The sequence below is a fragment of the Pongo pygmaeus genome, chromosome 12 (assembly GCF_028885625.2).
Source record: "Pongo pygmaeus isolate AG05252 chromosome 12, NHGRI_mPonPyg2-v2.0_pri, whole genome shotgun sequence".
NCBI classification, from domain to species: Eukaryota; Metazoa; Chordata; class Mammalia; order Primates; family Hominidae; genus Pongo; species Pongo pygmaeus.
In genome coordinates this window covers 54,913,027-54,930,141 of record NC_072385.2, presented here as the reverse complement: position 1 = coordinate 54,930,141, position 17,115 = coordinate 54,913,027, and positions in this window count along the sequence as shown.

Here is a 17,115-nt window from a genome sequence, read left to right as displayed (position 1 = left end):
ATAGAGTCTACTTCAGACATGTTCACTTCTCACACACTAAGAAGTTTAACACACTGATAACAGGATGCAAAGGGATGGCTTCCAGACACACCAAACTCTTTGGGCATCTTGATTTTTTTGCCAAAATCATGTGAATACATTCATGTGAACACATACTAGGAATCACTTGGTCAGTTTAAGATTGAAATAAGGGAACCACACTGACATTATTATGAGGGCTCATCTCACCAATATCTGAATTCTTGTTCACCTGGTTATTTGAAATACTTAAGTATGCTTCCTCAAGATGAGTTGTTTTTGTGTGGCTACTGCAGGCAATGATATGCAAATAATCAGTAGTCACTGATATTTAATAATTAATAATAATTATTATTAATCAATACATGTAATGCAGGTAAAATACTTAAGGTTATTTAAGAATTATATGCATTTTTATTCTTTGCTTAATGTTTTCTTTCAAAGTGATCTTGAAATTTCCATAAAACATTAACTATTTTCAACTTAATAAGGTGCATAAAGGTTTGACAGGGCAAGCTTGTCTGAAAATCTCCTTATCCTTCTCAAGCCTGTATTTAGTTGTAGATATCTACAAATTCCTTTCTCAAGAATTAAATTATTGGACTTCTTTATCTTTTTTCTGGGAATATTGAGTTTGCTACTTGTCATTTACAATGGAACAAATAATTAAACTACATTAACAATTTATTAAGTTCTGATAGAATGAATGTGTTGTGTAAGGTATATTTGCTTTTATTTTGCAATAAAAAGGTTTTCTGAGTGTTTCAGCCTCTGTGGAAATGGAGGGTCCTTATTCCAGGGTCACTTTGCTTCTCCTAAATTATAATTGCTGATTCTTTAAATTTCTTAGAATATAAAGTCTTTATGCTTTTATAGTTCCTGTTTTCTCCTACAATTTCCCTGCTACAATTACTGAATACTGTCTACCTTGCTAAATGAGAGGGTTTACTAGATAACATTTTGGTTCTAAGCCTAGTCTTAACATTCCCTGGATCAGTTATAGGAGTGCCCCTTTACCCAGTTCAAAGGATGGACTTTCCGTCCATGGTCTTGCTTTGAAGGCAAGCCTCCTTTCTATTGCTGAAGTAGGTCCTACATATTTGTAGATGGCCTTCCCACAGCATTTCATCCCCTAATTCCACTAATTAATTTGAGGTGAGCATATGACCCAATTAGAACCAATTAGACATTCACTGCATGTATGAAAAGAAGAATGCTCCTTTACCAGTGGATTCTCACTGTGGACAATGGGAACCTAGGACTGCTGGAGACTCCCATGTGACACCTGAAAATGAGGGCAACAGAACAGAAGGCAGAGTCAGCACTGGAAACCTGTTTCTGAAGGCAGCTGTTTCTGAATCAGTATCCAAACTTGGACTTTTCTACTGCAGAGGACATTTAGTTTTCTTCTTTTCTTATTGAGTAGGTTTTTCCCACTTATAACAGGAACTGTTCTAAATAACACATTATTGCTGCAAAGAAAATGCTGCAGCTGTCATGAGAGTGTATGAGCAAGGATCTTAACCTGCCCTAAAGGATCAAAGAAGGAGAGTTACCTAAAAGTAATGCTATCGAAACTGAGATGTGAAAGGTGTGTAAGAATAAGCCACGCAAAAGAGAAAAAATGGGAGCAGAGGAAAAGTTTCCAAATGGAATGAAGAACTTGTGTAAAGGATTTCTTCAACATTTAAGAAACAAATTGAAGAATGGGATACATAGAAAGAGTGAAAAAAAAGTGATAATATTGGGGAGAAAGCAACTTTCTAGGCCATGAGGTTGACTTGTTATTGGCCAATGTAAACTTTTTTAATCAAAAAATTAATACATGCACATGGTCAGAATTCAGACAGTGCTGAGGATGCTATTGATGCCTTCTCCCAAAGCCCCAGGGAGAGTTTCAGTGCCTTTCTTTTCTTCAAGAAAAAATAACTGATGTTCACACACACACACATAAAATACTTATTTAAATGCTTATGGTGTTTTTTGCTAAATACTACAAACAAATCAAACATTTTTCATCTGGTAAACAGAAAAACAAAGTCTCATACATCCGTATAATGAATGGTGTATTACTCAGCCAATGGGAAGAATGGGGGAGGATTACGTACTTGTGTATGAAAGGAAGAGAGCTAGAATTGATTTTTTTTTAACTTTCTGTATAAGTTTGAGATTTATATAAGACACTCTAGTGGGAAGTCATGTAGTAAATTTTATCTTTCTTTTTAAGCACAGAGAAGAGGTTAGAATTTGATAGTAGTTTAGTTACTATAAAGAAGAATGAATGCAGTTAAATATGGAGAGGTTAGCAGTATCCCAAATGTACAGGAATATCTTACCACTTCACTATCTGCATACATTTTTTTGCATAAAAAACTAGAAAAAATGTAAAAAATTTAGTATTTATAGGCTATACATTTAAAGAAGAGTTTGTGTCTTATAAAAATATATTTCTCCAATCAAGATTATCTACTTTATTAACTAAAACTATGTGAATGAGAAAACTGGCACTGTTTTTTTACTACTAAAATATTTCTATATGAACATATGAGAAAATAAGTGAAATACATACACACATTTCAAATCTTTCACTGTTAATATCACTTGAAGGTTTTTCATTTCCAGAGAAAGTTCATGCCTATTATTTTATTTCCCCTTAAAACAACCTCCAAGGAAAGATATTATTATCAATCTCATTCTACAGATGAGGAAAATGAAGTTCAGAGAAGTGAAGTCTGTTGCTAATTGTGTCTGTGGCTAAGCAGGGACTAAAATGAATTCATCCCATTCAATGCAAAACATGCTGAGCATCCACCATAAGCCAGATAAATTGGAAATTACTGATGGCCACAGATAAAATTAAAAAGCATCCAATTATCCCTTCTCCAGGTATTGTAGCCTCTTATCACTTAACCTTCTCCAGGTATTGTAGCCTCTTATCACTTAAGATTGGGCAAGGCATGATCACACTTGCGCCCCTGAAGTGACAGCAGTGATGAGTGTTTGGGTACTTCAGCAGCTGGCACAATACTTCCTGCACATGGACTGTTTCGAGTACATCTGGAGGCTACATTCTAGCATTTAGAAACCACAGTCTGAATTAGAGCCAAAAATCCCTCTAGCTCCACTGTCATTTATACCAGGCTTCAGGACATAATATTGGGGATAGGTAATTCTAAAGAGGCTAATCTCCAGGAAATGTACCTTCCAAGCCTTACCCCAAAGCTTCCCATTTGGGAGTTTGAAGTGTGGCCCAGTCATCTGCATTTTTAGCCAATCACCGAGAAGCACTGATGCAGGTATTCCATAGAAACTATACTTTGAGAAACACTGCTCTGGAAGCCTTTTGCTTTTTCTCACTCTTTTGCTTTGGAGAAACTGGACAGTTGCATTTAAAAATAAATTGGGTGCTAGAATATAAAATTAGGTTAAGGATCTTAAGGTAGCTTGTCATCGGTCTAATAAACAAATAGATTTATATTTTTAAATGAAATGTGAGTATACTAATATTTATCATTTTCTCAGTCACTCATGCCTGAAATTGGATGATCTGTTGTTTCTGCATTAACTATTGTAATAATGTTAATATAATCATCTAGTAGCAGTTATCATTGCTAAATTCTGAGATTTGCCCTGAAATGCCATCCATTTTAAATATATACAAACATACATAGAAATATCAACCTGGTCAGCTGAAATAACAATCTTCAAACAAGACCACCTTTCTCTGAACAAAATCTCAGCAGTTTCTGAGTTTGCCATTCTGTTTTTAATGGACATATTTTATTAAAATTTTGTTTGCTTTTAAAAAATACTAACAAATAGTACCACAAACTGGAGGTTTCATTGCATTAGTCGGCCTGTGCATTTCATAACCGTGTTAGTTTTCTCAGATTGTTGCTTATGTATTTCAGAGTCATAATGTCAATTCAATCAGTAAATTGCAGTGAATTTCCACTTATTTGGGATAGTATGAAAGGGCAGTGATTTACCAGGAAGCTTTCAGTGTAAATTGTATGAGCCAGGACAGAAACCTAAATACTACTAATCCTTTGTGTGTGTGTGTCAGCAGCATGCATTTTGAAGACACATTTAAAAGCTAATGCTTCAATGTGAATTTGGAAGTTAAAAATCCATATCTGAAAAAGAAAACAACACAATGAAGCATTCTAAGAAAACAGGTAAAACTGAAATAGTCTCATTCAGTTTTGTTATGTTTCTTGTCCTTTCAAGGTTTAAATGGCTTTTGATTGAGTGCCACATATTTACAGAACATGCCAAATATTTATAATAGTTCATCATTCTACCTTTGACAGGGATACTTAAGCATTTCTCTCTATATCCCCATTTGCTTTTATTTGTTTAGTTTCAATTTGTAAAGCCATTCAGTTGGCATAAGCCACTAAAAATGTCAGAAGATAGCAGAAATAAACATAATAGCCTGTATTTTTTCCTCAAGCAGCCTTTCCATTATTATTGCACACTTCAGTTGTTTAAACCCTTTAATTCTCGCTTAAGTTGAATCAGTAGTCATTAATATCTAAGTAAAACCATAATTTAAATCAAATTTAAGCTAATCACCTTTTTGTTTTCTCTGTCTGTATGGTTAAAGGCTTAAAATAGAAAAGACTGAAAAAAAAAAGACACAAAGGATAAACTGCAAGCTGGTGGGCAGTGGGACGTTATTGAGCTCCTTCCTCCACCATTACAATGATCTGTTCTCAGTTTTCATTAATCACTGTGCTGTTAGCAACATGGTGGTTAAAAGGGGCCAAGATGTCTCTCTTGTTTACCAGTATAAAGGGTAGAGAGATTTTCCACAATTTGCAGCATTCTAGAATTTATCTTCTGAAGGAATTAGCTCTAATAATTGTATCATTAGCTCACATCAGAAAATGAGCTCCACCAACAAGTAATGAAACCTTTCAACAAAGAAACAGGAAAAGCTGACATTTATGAAAGGTAGTGTATGTTTACTAACTAGGTGCTGTTGAATTAACGATTTGAGAGTTGATCCTCAGACACTGAATTGGAAGTGCTCTTAGTCTTTATTTTGTTAATGGTAGTTTATCGAGGATGTGCTCCCTGGGAAGCAGCCAGCAGGAGGCTTATTAGAAAATGTTCTTGGGATCAACACCCATGGAAGGATGGAGTAAGAAAGAAAGGAACCAAAGTTAGGTCCTGAGAGAAACTGAGCCACAATGAAAGCTCCTTAGCCCCTCCATGAGGAGATGTATAGCAGAAAAATCCCTTCAATGTTGCCCTGAGTTGAGTTCATGGGGACAGACCTTTATACTCACTTCTGGCTGACCACCTGCGAAGCAGGTGTGATCTTGGTCAATAAGGCAGCTCTTTTCAACTGAATTCCTGTAGGTTTCTAACTGATTAAGGTTTTCTTCTGGCAAAGCTTCCAGTAGTTGGGGAAATAAGTCCTTCTTTTCTGAAGGGGAGTTTGAGTGGGGCATTCACTATAAACCAAAGTTCAAGTAGTGTATCTATCTATCTGTCTCCATTTGACACACAAAAATCAAGTATTGTAAATTAGTCTACAAAATAAAAGATACAAATACAATTATCTTGCACTTTATTTTAAGCTCAGTAATGCAATGGTTCTATGATTTGAAAATCTGTCTTTTAGGGCCAATTTTTACCTACAAAAATAAAAGGCTAAACTAAACCCAAGGCAGCCAACATTTTATATAAAGGGCCAGAAAGTAAACATTTTTGGTTTTGTGAGCCATATAATCTTTGTCTCAACGATTACACTCTGCCTCTGTGGCATGAAAGCAAACACAGGTAATATGTAAATGAGTAAGTATATCTGTGTTCCAATAAACCTTTATAGGCAAAAAAGATTTTAATCCACAGGCTGTAACTTGCTTAGCCCTGAACTAGATAATCTCTATTATCTTTTCAATTACTAACATTATAGGTTTTTGTAATTTCTTCTCAGAATTAGATAATAGATTCCTTCTTTAACTTAAGTACAATCATATGCCACATAATGTGGTTTTGGTCATCAATGGATTGCATATACAATGGTTGTCCCTTAACACTGTAATAGAGCTTAGTGACATTATAGCTATGGTAATGTCATAGTGCAACACATGACTCATGTTTGTGGTGCTGCTGGTGTAAACAAACCTAATGTGCTGCCACTTGCATGAAAGTATAATTAATGATGTATAAAAGTATAATCAATTAATAATGGGGATATGTTCTGAGAAATACATCATGGTGGGTGACTTTGGCATTGTGCAAACATTATACAGTGTAATTACACAAACCTCGATGGTAAAGTATACTACACACCTAAGCTATATGATATAGCCTGTTACTTCTAGGCTACAAACCTGTACAGCATTTTACTGTAATGAATGCTATAGGTAAATGTAACACAATTATAAATATTTGTGTATCTAAACATAGAAATTATACAGTAAAAATATGGTATAAAAATAAAAAACAGTCCACCTGTATAGGGCACTTACCAGGAATGGAGCTTCAATGACTAGAAGTCACTGTAGGTGAGTCAGTGAGTGAGTGGTGAGTTAATGTGAAGGCCTAGGACATTACTTTATGATACTGTACACTTTACCAACACTGTACACCTAGGATACACTAAATTAATTTAAAAAATAAAGTGTGTTGTGACATTACAACATCAATAGACAATAGAAATGATTAGGATCCATTATAATATTATGGGACCACTGTCATTGTATACATGGTTCACTGTAGACCAAAACGCCATTATCTGGTGTTTGACTTTATAGCAGATATAATTATGTACAGTACATAATATTTGATAATGATAAACAATTATGTTACTGGTTTATGTGTTTACTATATTATACTTTATATTACTATTTTAGAGTGTACTTTTTCTACCTATTAAAAAAATTAACCGTAAAACAGCCTTAGGCAGAACCTTCAGAAGGTATTCCAGAAGAAGGAATCGTTATCATAGGAGATAACAGATTCATGCATTATTGCCCCTGAAGACCTTCCAGTGGGACAGGATGTGCAGGTGGAAGCCAGTGATATTGATGATCCTGACCCTGTGTAGGCCTAGGCTAATGTGTGGGCTTGTGCTTTAGTTTGTAAAGTTAAAAAAAAAAAAAAAAAAAAAAAAATCCCAAATAAAATATATAGAATAACGATATAAAAAAATATTTTTTACAGCTGTACATTGCATTTGTGTTTTAAGCTAGCTGTTATTACAGAAGAATAAACAAGTTTTAAAAAGTATATAAAGTAAAAAGTTACAGTAAGCTAAGGTTAATGTATTACTGAAGAAAAACTCTTTGAAATAAACAAAGTAGCCTAATTATACAGTGTTTATAAAGTCTACAGTAGTGTACAGTAATGTCCTAAGCCTTCACATTCACTCACTACTTACTCACTGACTTGCCCAGAACAACCTCCAGTCCTGTAAGCTCCATTCCTGGTAAGTGGCCTATACAGGTTTTATTATGTACAAAATATTTTTCTTTTGTACCGTATTTTTACTGTACCTTTTCTATGTTTAGACATATTTAGATACACAAATACTTACCATTATCTACAACTGCCTACAGTATTCAGTACAGCAGCATGCTATACTGGTTTGTAACCTAGAAGCAACAGGCTATACCATAAACCTAGGTGTATAGTAGGCTCTACTATCTAGGTTTGTATAAGTATACTCTATAATGTTTGCACAATGACAAAATCAGCCAGTAAGGCATTTCTCAGAATGTATTTCCATTGTTCAGTCATTGATTACTGTACTATAATTCCTTCTAGAAATAGAGCAGAGAAAAAAGTAAATGTTCAAAATAGAAAATGCCGTAGTATTTTTCTTACTTTAGTAACTAAAAATATTTATGAATTAATTTTAGTCACAGATAATACTTGTAAAATGCATTTACCCAATAGGAAAATTACTTTTTAAAAACTAATATATTGGCTTTTTCTAAATTGCAGGCAAATTTTCTAAAAGAGTTCCCTGAAAATGAGGGTAAAAATGTTTATTTCGAAAACCTTGCTTTTTCCTGTCACTACAACCACAAAATATTTCTAGAAATAATTCGAGGTTTTTATATTTGGGGTTTCCTTTGTTCAACTGAATTCTGGATTGCGATAGGAAGGAGGCAGAGACAGAGAGCAGGCCACATAGGAGGTCAATGAATCAATTTTCTTCAGTTTCTGGTTGAAAACCAGATATGAAAGCACCCTAAGAAAGATCCTAAATCAATGTAGTCTCTCATGACCTTAAAGCCTCAAAATTTAAGCTCCTTCAAGCAACTATTTGAATGTGAAAAGGTTGGTATCTGGAAAATATGAACATGTTTTTCTCTTTTTTCTTAGTGTATGACCTTCTGCCTATTTGACTCAAGGCATTAACCTGAAGGATTAGAAAATGATCATTACAAATGAATACAATGAAAAATAAATAATAAATATTTAGTTTCAGACATTTAACATAGAATTTTGCAGCAAGACTAGAGTCTCGTAAGATGGGCTACTGCCTTGAGAAAGGATTTTCTAAATTCCTTTATGTATTTCTTTACCAAATCAAGAAAAAGGTCAAAAGACATGAGACAGAGTTTTTTCACACTGATAAAAATATATATTTTTTAACTTTAAGATAGCTGGCTGTGCTTGTTGTTCTATAAACAGGATAAACACCAAAGAACATTGACTAAATCCAACACCTATCCATGAAAAAAACTCTCAAAAAAATAAAAATACAGGGTAATTTCTACAATATGATAAAAAGCATCTATAAAAATTCTGATGGTTAACACACTTAATGGAAAGACTGCATGTTTTCCTTCAAAAATCATAAACAAAAAAAAGGTGTCCTCTGTCGTCACTCTTGGAAGTTCTAGGCTTCTCAACTGAGAAGAAAGAAAAGAGAAGAAAAGAGAAGGAAGAGAAAGGAAGGAAGGAAGGAAGGAAGAGAGGAAGGAAGGGAAAGGAAAGGAAGAGGAGAGAGGGAGGGAGGGAGAGAGGGAGGGAGGGAGGGATGGGAAGAGGGAAAGAGGGACAGGGCCAATTGGAAAGGAAGAAACAAAATTGTCCCTATTAACAGATTATGTGACTGCTTACATAGAAAATTCCAAGAATCGATAAAGAACAGCTCCAAAAGTAATAAGTAAATTCATAGTAGTCACAGAATATAAACACACATAATTCAATTAAATTTCTCTACACCAACAATAAATGTGCAAAAGCCAAAATTGAAAACACTATCATTTTCAAGTATTCCAAAAAATGACTCATATATAAACAACAAAATATGTATAGAATCTTTAAAAATTTAAAAGCACTGATTAAAGAAATTAGACAATTTAATGTGGAATCATATTAAGTTCATGAATTAGAAGGTTCAACATAGCAAAAATGTCAATTCTCTCCAAATTGATCTATAGATTCAAAGCAATTCTTACAAAAATCCCAGCAAGGTTTTATAAATAGACACAGACAAGTTTATTCTGAAATATATATGGAAAGTCAAAATGGCTGCATAATAACTACAATAATTTTAATGAAGACTTAAGTAGAGGACTCATACAATTCAATGTTAAGGCTTAATATATAACTATGTAATCAATATAATGCTTTATTGGTGGAGAAAAAGGAACATAAATCAATAGAACAGAATAAAAAGCCCAGAAATAGAACCACATAAATATGGTCAAACCAATTTTGAAAAAGAAAAGCAACAATTAAATATAGAAAGGATTGTTTTTTTCAACAAATGGTGCTGGAGCAATTGAAAAGTTATGGGAAGTAAAAGAAAGAGCCTCAACCTAAAAACCTCACACTTTATATAAAAATTAACTCAAGGCCGGGCGCGGTGGCTCACCACTGTTAATCCCTGCACTTTGGGAGGCCAAGCCAGGTGGATCACGAGGTCAGGAATTTGAGACCACCCTGGCTAACCCGGTGAAACCCCGTGTCTACTAAAAATACAAAAAATTAGCCGGGCGCGGTGGCAAGCGCCTGTAGTCCCAGCTATTCCGGAGGCTGAGGCAGGAGAACGGCGTGAACCCAGGAGGCGGAGCTTGCAGTGAACCCAGATCGCGCCATTGCACTCCAGCCTGGGCGACAGAGCAAGACTCCGTCTCAAAAAAAAAAAAAAAAAAAAAAATTAACTCAAAATAGATCATGGGCTTAAAAGTGAAATGTAAAGTTATAAACTTTTTAGGAAAAAAAAGAGAAAACCTTTGTAGCTTAAGTTTAGAAAAGATTTATTAGACTTAACAACAAAAGCATGATTCAAAAAAGGAAAATGTAATAATCACATTTAAGATTAACACTTTTAATTCTTCAAAAGATTCTGTGAAGATGAAAAATAAGCTGTAGACAGAGAAAACATTTGCAAATTATACTAGCAACAAAGCACTTGATTTAGAATATATAAAGTTCAAAACTCAGCAATAAAAACATAATCTAATTTAAAATTACGCAGAAGCAGCAGACATTTCACTAAGAAGTATAAACAGATGACAACATGAAAAGATGTTCAACATCATTAGCCTCAGGGAATGCAAATCAATAGCCAAATGAGATATCACTATGTATATATCAGCATGACTAAATTAAAAATTAACAAATAAACAAAATATGATAACATCAAATGCTGATGAAGATGTAGGGGAACTGCATTACTCACATTTGCTAATGGAAACACAAAATCACATAGGCATTCTAGAAAAGAGTATGTCAGTTTCTTACAAACTAAGCATGCACTTACCACACAACCCAGAACTATACTCCTTCACAGTTGTATCAGAGACAGAAAAACCGATGTTTACACAAAAAACTGTATATTAACTAATGCCCATAGTCACTTTATTCATAATAGCTCCAAAATGGAAGCAACTCAAATGTCCACCAGGTAAATGGCTAAACAAAATGTGGTACAATCACACCACAGAATACATGCTAATTAGCAATAAGAAGAAACAGACCAACTTGTGTATTAAGATAATTCTACTGAGTAAAAGTCTCCAATCATAAGGTTAGATATACCTGTTCGATTTATAAAACATTTTTGAAGTTACAAAATTAGAGAGAAAAAGAAGAGATTTGATATTTCCAGGGATTACGAACTGGAGAAGGAAATGATGGAAAGAAGATGGATGTTTCTATAAAAGTATAGCAGGAAAGATCCCTGAAATGAAACTGTCTGTTCTGTATCTTGACTGTGGTTGTCACGTGAATCTTCACATCTGATAAAATTGAATAGAAATAAATATATGCATATAAGATGTGTGCACACAAGCACATGAATTACACAAATCAGTGCTTGTAAAACTGTGGATTCTAAATAATGTTGGTGCCTTTTATCCATATTAATTTGCTGATTTTGCTATGCTTATGTAAAATATTACCACGGAAAAAACCCGGTGAAGGGTATGCAGAATCTTATTATTTCTTACAACTCTACATGAATCTATGATTCTCTCAAAACATTTTTCTCGAGGCGGGTGAATCACCTGAGGTCAGGAGCTCGAGACCAGCCTGGCCAACATGGCAAAACCCTGTCTTTACTAAAAATACAAAAATTAGCCTGGTGTGGTGGTGCACACCTGCAGTCTCAGCTACTTGGGAGACTGAGGTGAGAGAATCGCTTGAGCCCGGGAGCAGAGGTTTCAGTGAGCTGAGGTGGTGCCACTGCACTCCAGCCTGGGCAACAGAGCAATATTCTGTCTCAATTAAAAAAAAAAAAATTCTAAAATAAGGCAAAATAAGATGAATGGGACTGACTAATTCACTTTCAAAAACATTAATTGGTAAATTATTTTTAAAATTTCAACTTTTAAGGGAATTCTACCTTCCATCCCAGGTTGGAAGAAGCATTACTCCCATCTTCACAGCCACGAAGACCTAGACAAAGAGCTGGATTAAATTCAAATTATAACTTTTTTTTTAATCTAACAAAAAGAAGCTGAGGTACCATAACAACCAGCAACCCAAAACCTAAGGAGGTGTCTGCAGGGGGAGAGAGAAGAGAGGATGTGCACATCTGGAGTAAATGCAACCAGTTACGGGTATGAACAGTTAGAATATAGAATAATTTTAAAAAATGAGTGAAAATGGAGTGCAGGCTGATGCAGAAATTTGAATACCTAGGATGCAGGCAAAGAAACAAACAAGCAAACAAACTGGGGCAATATGTAACCTCTTTTAGATTGTTTTCCTCCATGAACTCCATTGGATGCTTACAGAAAATATTATTTTTTTAAAAAAAAAAAAGCTCTAAGTAGCAGGACAGACCTGGAGGAGAAAAAGAACATACCTATGCAAAAGCAGCAAAAAATTTGGCCTGGATTTTCTTCACTATCCCCACCATGAAACAAAAGCCTCAATCTATAGGGGAAAACCTATAAGGACATTGGTGAAATCTCATTGAATAAGGGATAAAGGAACAAGAAAAAGAAATTTGTAGTCCTGTAGGAGGAACAGGATTATGCACTGACCCCATATCTACAGCCATAGGAGGGGCAGAGTTAAAGTCCCTAAACACAAGAAAACAGTGCATGCCTAAGACAGAGGTTCAACCAGAACAACAGAGATCACAGCTTATTTCTTCCTACCACTAGGCTATCTAGCTTTTTGAAAAACAAGTAACAGTAGACTTCTATTGGGGGAAGTATAGGAGAAGCACAAGTACATTTGAGTATATTTATGTAATCTCTATTTTAACCCATTGATCTATCATTCTATCTCACACTGTCTGTTTTACTGCAGGTTTTTAGTAAGGCTTAAAATCCTGTATTGTGATTTCTCCAACTGTATTCTTCTTTCCAAAATTGTTCATCTTTTGGAGTTCCTTTACTTTTGCATATAAACTTTTGATTTACCATGTCAATATCAATGAAACCACCTACTGGGACATGATTAGATTAACTTTAAGTTCATAAACTGATGTGAGGAGAATAGACTTCTTTATTACGCTGAGACTTCGAAACTGGGAACCTGTTATGTCTCTGCATTTATTTAGGTCTTCGATTACTTTCATCAATATTGCGTAGTTTTCAGCTGACAGATCTTGCGCATTTTCTGTGAGATTTGTATTTCATATTTTCACAACTATTCTTGTTATATTTCAGAGCTGTTCTAAATAGTACTGATATTTTAGTTTCTAATTGCTTATTATGTCAAAATTATTATATGTGGAAATGCAATTGATTCCTGTATGCCAAACTTACAACTTGTGATCTTATTATTCTCTTATTAGTTTTAGGACATTTTTTAGAAAAAAAAAAAAACACTGAAACTTTATAATAGATAATCATGCCATGAGTGAAGAGAAACCATTGTAGTTTTTTTTTCAAATATATGTGCCATTCACTTTGGGCCCATCGTGGCGGACGGCAGGCAGAACTTGATTGAAGCTCTGACTCTGACAGACAGAGCAGTGTGCGGGGGCTCGCATAGTGAATTTTAGCTCCAGAACGACTACAGGAATAAATCAGGAATCCTAAGAGGGCCTACAGACCCTCTAAGGAAGCAGACTGCTTCTGCAGGACCCGGAAGACACCACAAATACTGTGAGTGCCCAAACTGTGGAAGTGGGAAAGGGAGAGCCTTTGTCCTCCCCAACCATCCCAAACCAACACACACACCTCCTGGGGAAACAGAAGGTCTAGTTTGCAGGAAAAGATTCTGACCTTACCTGGAGCTGAATCCATTTAGAGAACCCAGCGAAATACAGGGGTAGAGGAAGCAGCGGGAAAGGCCCTGGGAGCTCGCTGGTCTCCAGGCCATTCCTGCCTGGCATATCACAGGAATTCTTCGGGAGGGCAGCCGGTGACATGGGGAAAAGGCCACAGGTAGAAGGAAATCTCTAGCTGAACTTTGTAACAGTTTGAACCGGCTGAGAAGCCTCCCTTTTGTTTAGCAGCTGGGAGGCAGGTAACCTGGGGCAAGTTCTCAGCTCTGCCCACTGCCTGACTAGTGCTGTTAATGGCGGCAGGGTGGCTGGGTGAGGCCTGTGACTGCTGGCTTTCTCACACTTCCTGACAATCTGCATGACTCAGCAGAGGCAGCTATAATCCTCCTAGGTACACAACACCATTGACCTAGGAACCTCCCCTCCAACCCCGAGAGCAGCTGCAGCAGGACCTGCCCAAGGAGAGTATGAGGTCTGCCACGCCTAGCCCCGCCCCCATCTGATGGTCCTTCCCTACCTACCCTGGTAACTGAATACAAAGGACATATATCTCTTGGGAATTCTAGGGCCCCGCCCATTGCCGGTTCCTCTCCAGACTACCATAGCTGATGCTCTCTGGAAAGCGCCATCTCCAGGCAAGGAGGCCAAACAGCACAAAAATAGAGCATTAAACCACCAAAGCGAAGAACCCTGACAGAGTCCATCCCATTCCCCTGCCACCTCCACTGGAACAGGTACTGGTATCCATGGCCGAGAGACCCACAGACAGTTCACATTACAGAACTTTTTGCAGACAACCCCTAGTACCAGTCCCGGAGCCTGGTAAACTTGCTGGGTCTCGGCTCTTACGAAGCCACATCCGTAGGAAAATTGGGAGAGTACTACACCAAGGGAACACCTTGTGAGACAAAAGAATCTGAACAGCCTTCACCCCAAGACCTTCCCTCTGACAGAGCCTACCCAAATGAGAAGGAACAAGTAAACCAACTCTGATAATGACAAAACAAGGCTCTTTAACATCCGCCCCCGCCCCAAATCACACTAACTCACCAGCAATGGATCCAAACCAAGAAGAAACCTGATTTACCTGCAGAAGAATTCAAGAGGTTAGTTATTAAGCTAATCAGGGAGGCACCAGAGAAAAGCGAAGCCCAGTGCAAGGAAATCTAAAAAACGAAACAAGAAGTGAAGGGAGAAATATTCAAGGAAATAGATAGCATAAAGGAAAAACAATGAAAACTTCAGGAAACATGGGATAGACTTACAGAAGTGCAAATGTTCTGTTAGGTCTTAGCAATAGAATTGAACAAGTAGAAGAGAGAAATTCAGAGCTCGAAGACAATGTCTTCAAATTAGCCCAATCCAACATCGACAAAGAAAAAAGAATAAGAAAATATGAACAAAGCTTTCAAAGAGCCTGGGATTATGTTAAACAACCAAAACTAGGGACCTAAAGTGTTCCTGAGGAAGAAGAGAAATCTAAAAGTTTGGAAAACATATTTGGGGAATAATCAAGGAAAACTTCCCCAGCCTTGCTAGAGACCTAGACATCCAAATACAAGAAGCACAAGGAACACCTTGGAAATTCATCTCAAATATATGTGCCATTTTACTTATTTTTCTTGCCTTATTATGCCAGCTAGGATTTCCAGTATAATGCTTAATATCGATAATGAGAGTAGACATTCATGGTTTTTTTTTTTTCTGATCTTAAGACAAAACTTTCAGTACTTCATTATTAAACATGAGGTTAGGTAGGTTAAGTAAATTTTGTAAACATTCTATTATGTTCCAAGTTTACTGGAAGCTTTTAGCATGAACAGATGTTAAATTTTCTCAAATGCTATTTCTCTATCAACTAATATAATCACATTTTTATTTGTTTTATACTGATGATATAATGTATTACATTGATAGATTTTTTGAATATTGAACCAGTTATTGCTACAATAAAACCTACTTAGTTATGGTATAATATTCTTTTTATATATTGCTGTATTCAGTTTGCTAATATTTTTTGAGGATTTTCAGATCTATGTTCATGATGAAAATTTGCCTGTTTGTATGTTCATTTTCTTGTACTATCTTCCATCTGGTTTTGATATCACAGCTATTCTTGACTCATAAAATAAATTGGAAAGGGTCTTCTCCCTGTTCATTTTTTAACTTTTTTGGAATTGACTTTTTTCTTTAAATGCTTGATATTACTTCCCAGTGACATGACTTGTGCATAAAATGTCCTTTCCCATACCATTTTAACCATTATTTTAAGTTTCTTAATAAATTAACTTTTTTTGAGTAAATTTTGATGGCTTTCTGATATGATTTGAATGTTTTGTCCCTCTGTAACTCATGTTGAAACTTAATCTCTAATGTAACAGTATTAAGAGATGGGGCATTTAAGAAGTTGTGTCATGAGGATTCTACCCTCATAAATGGATTCATGTATTCATGGACTAATAGATTAATGGATAAGTGGATTAATGAGTTACCATGGGAGCAGGTCCATTATAACAACCAGTTTGGCTCTCAATGCACCTCTCTCACCCTGTGATGCCCTGTGTCAGGTAATGATGCAGCACCAGGCCCTCACCAGAAGCTGACCAGATGTGGCTGCCCAATCTTGGACTTCTCGGCCACCAGAACTCTAAGAAATATTTTCTTTATAAATTCATTAGTCTCAGGAATTCAGTGATAGCAACAGAAGGGACGAAGACACTTTTCCCTTTCAAGAAGTTGGTCCATGTCATCTGAGTTGTAAATATTTTTGTTCATAGAGTTTTCTTCCAGTATCTTATTAATTTTTTAACCTTTGCATGGTCTGTAGTAGTATTCACTGTTTTATTTCTAATATTGACAAAAATTTGTGTCTTCTGTCATTTTATTCTTTATCAGACTAGTTAGAAGTTTATCAATTTTGTCATTTTTCCCATTAACCATCTTTTTTGTAGTTTTATTCATTTTGTGTGTGTGTTCTGCTATTAATTTCATTGCTCTTTGCTCCTATTTTTATTATTTATTTTCTTCTGATTTCTTTAGATTTACTGTTTTTAATTTTTCAAGTTTCTTTAGAAAAGCTTTGATTTTAGATTTGAGACTTTGTTTTCTAATATTAGCATTTATTCCAATAAACTTCCTTCTAAGCACTGCTTTTGATAATGTTGTATTTTAAATTTTATTCAGTTCAAAATATTGTCTAATATCTATTGAGATTTCCTATTTAAGCTTTTAAATAACTTTGAAATATATTTTTAGATTTCCAAATATTTGCAGATTTTCCAGTTATATTTAATTTCATTATGATCAAGGAACATACTTGTGTGCTTTCAATTGTTTTACATAAGGTTTCATTATCTTTTACAAGATAATGATTAATACTAATGAATGATTTCATGCCAACTTGAAAATAATGTGTATTCTACTGTCAT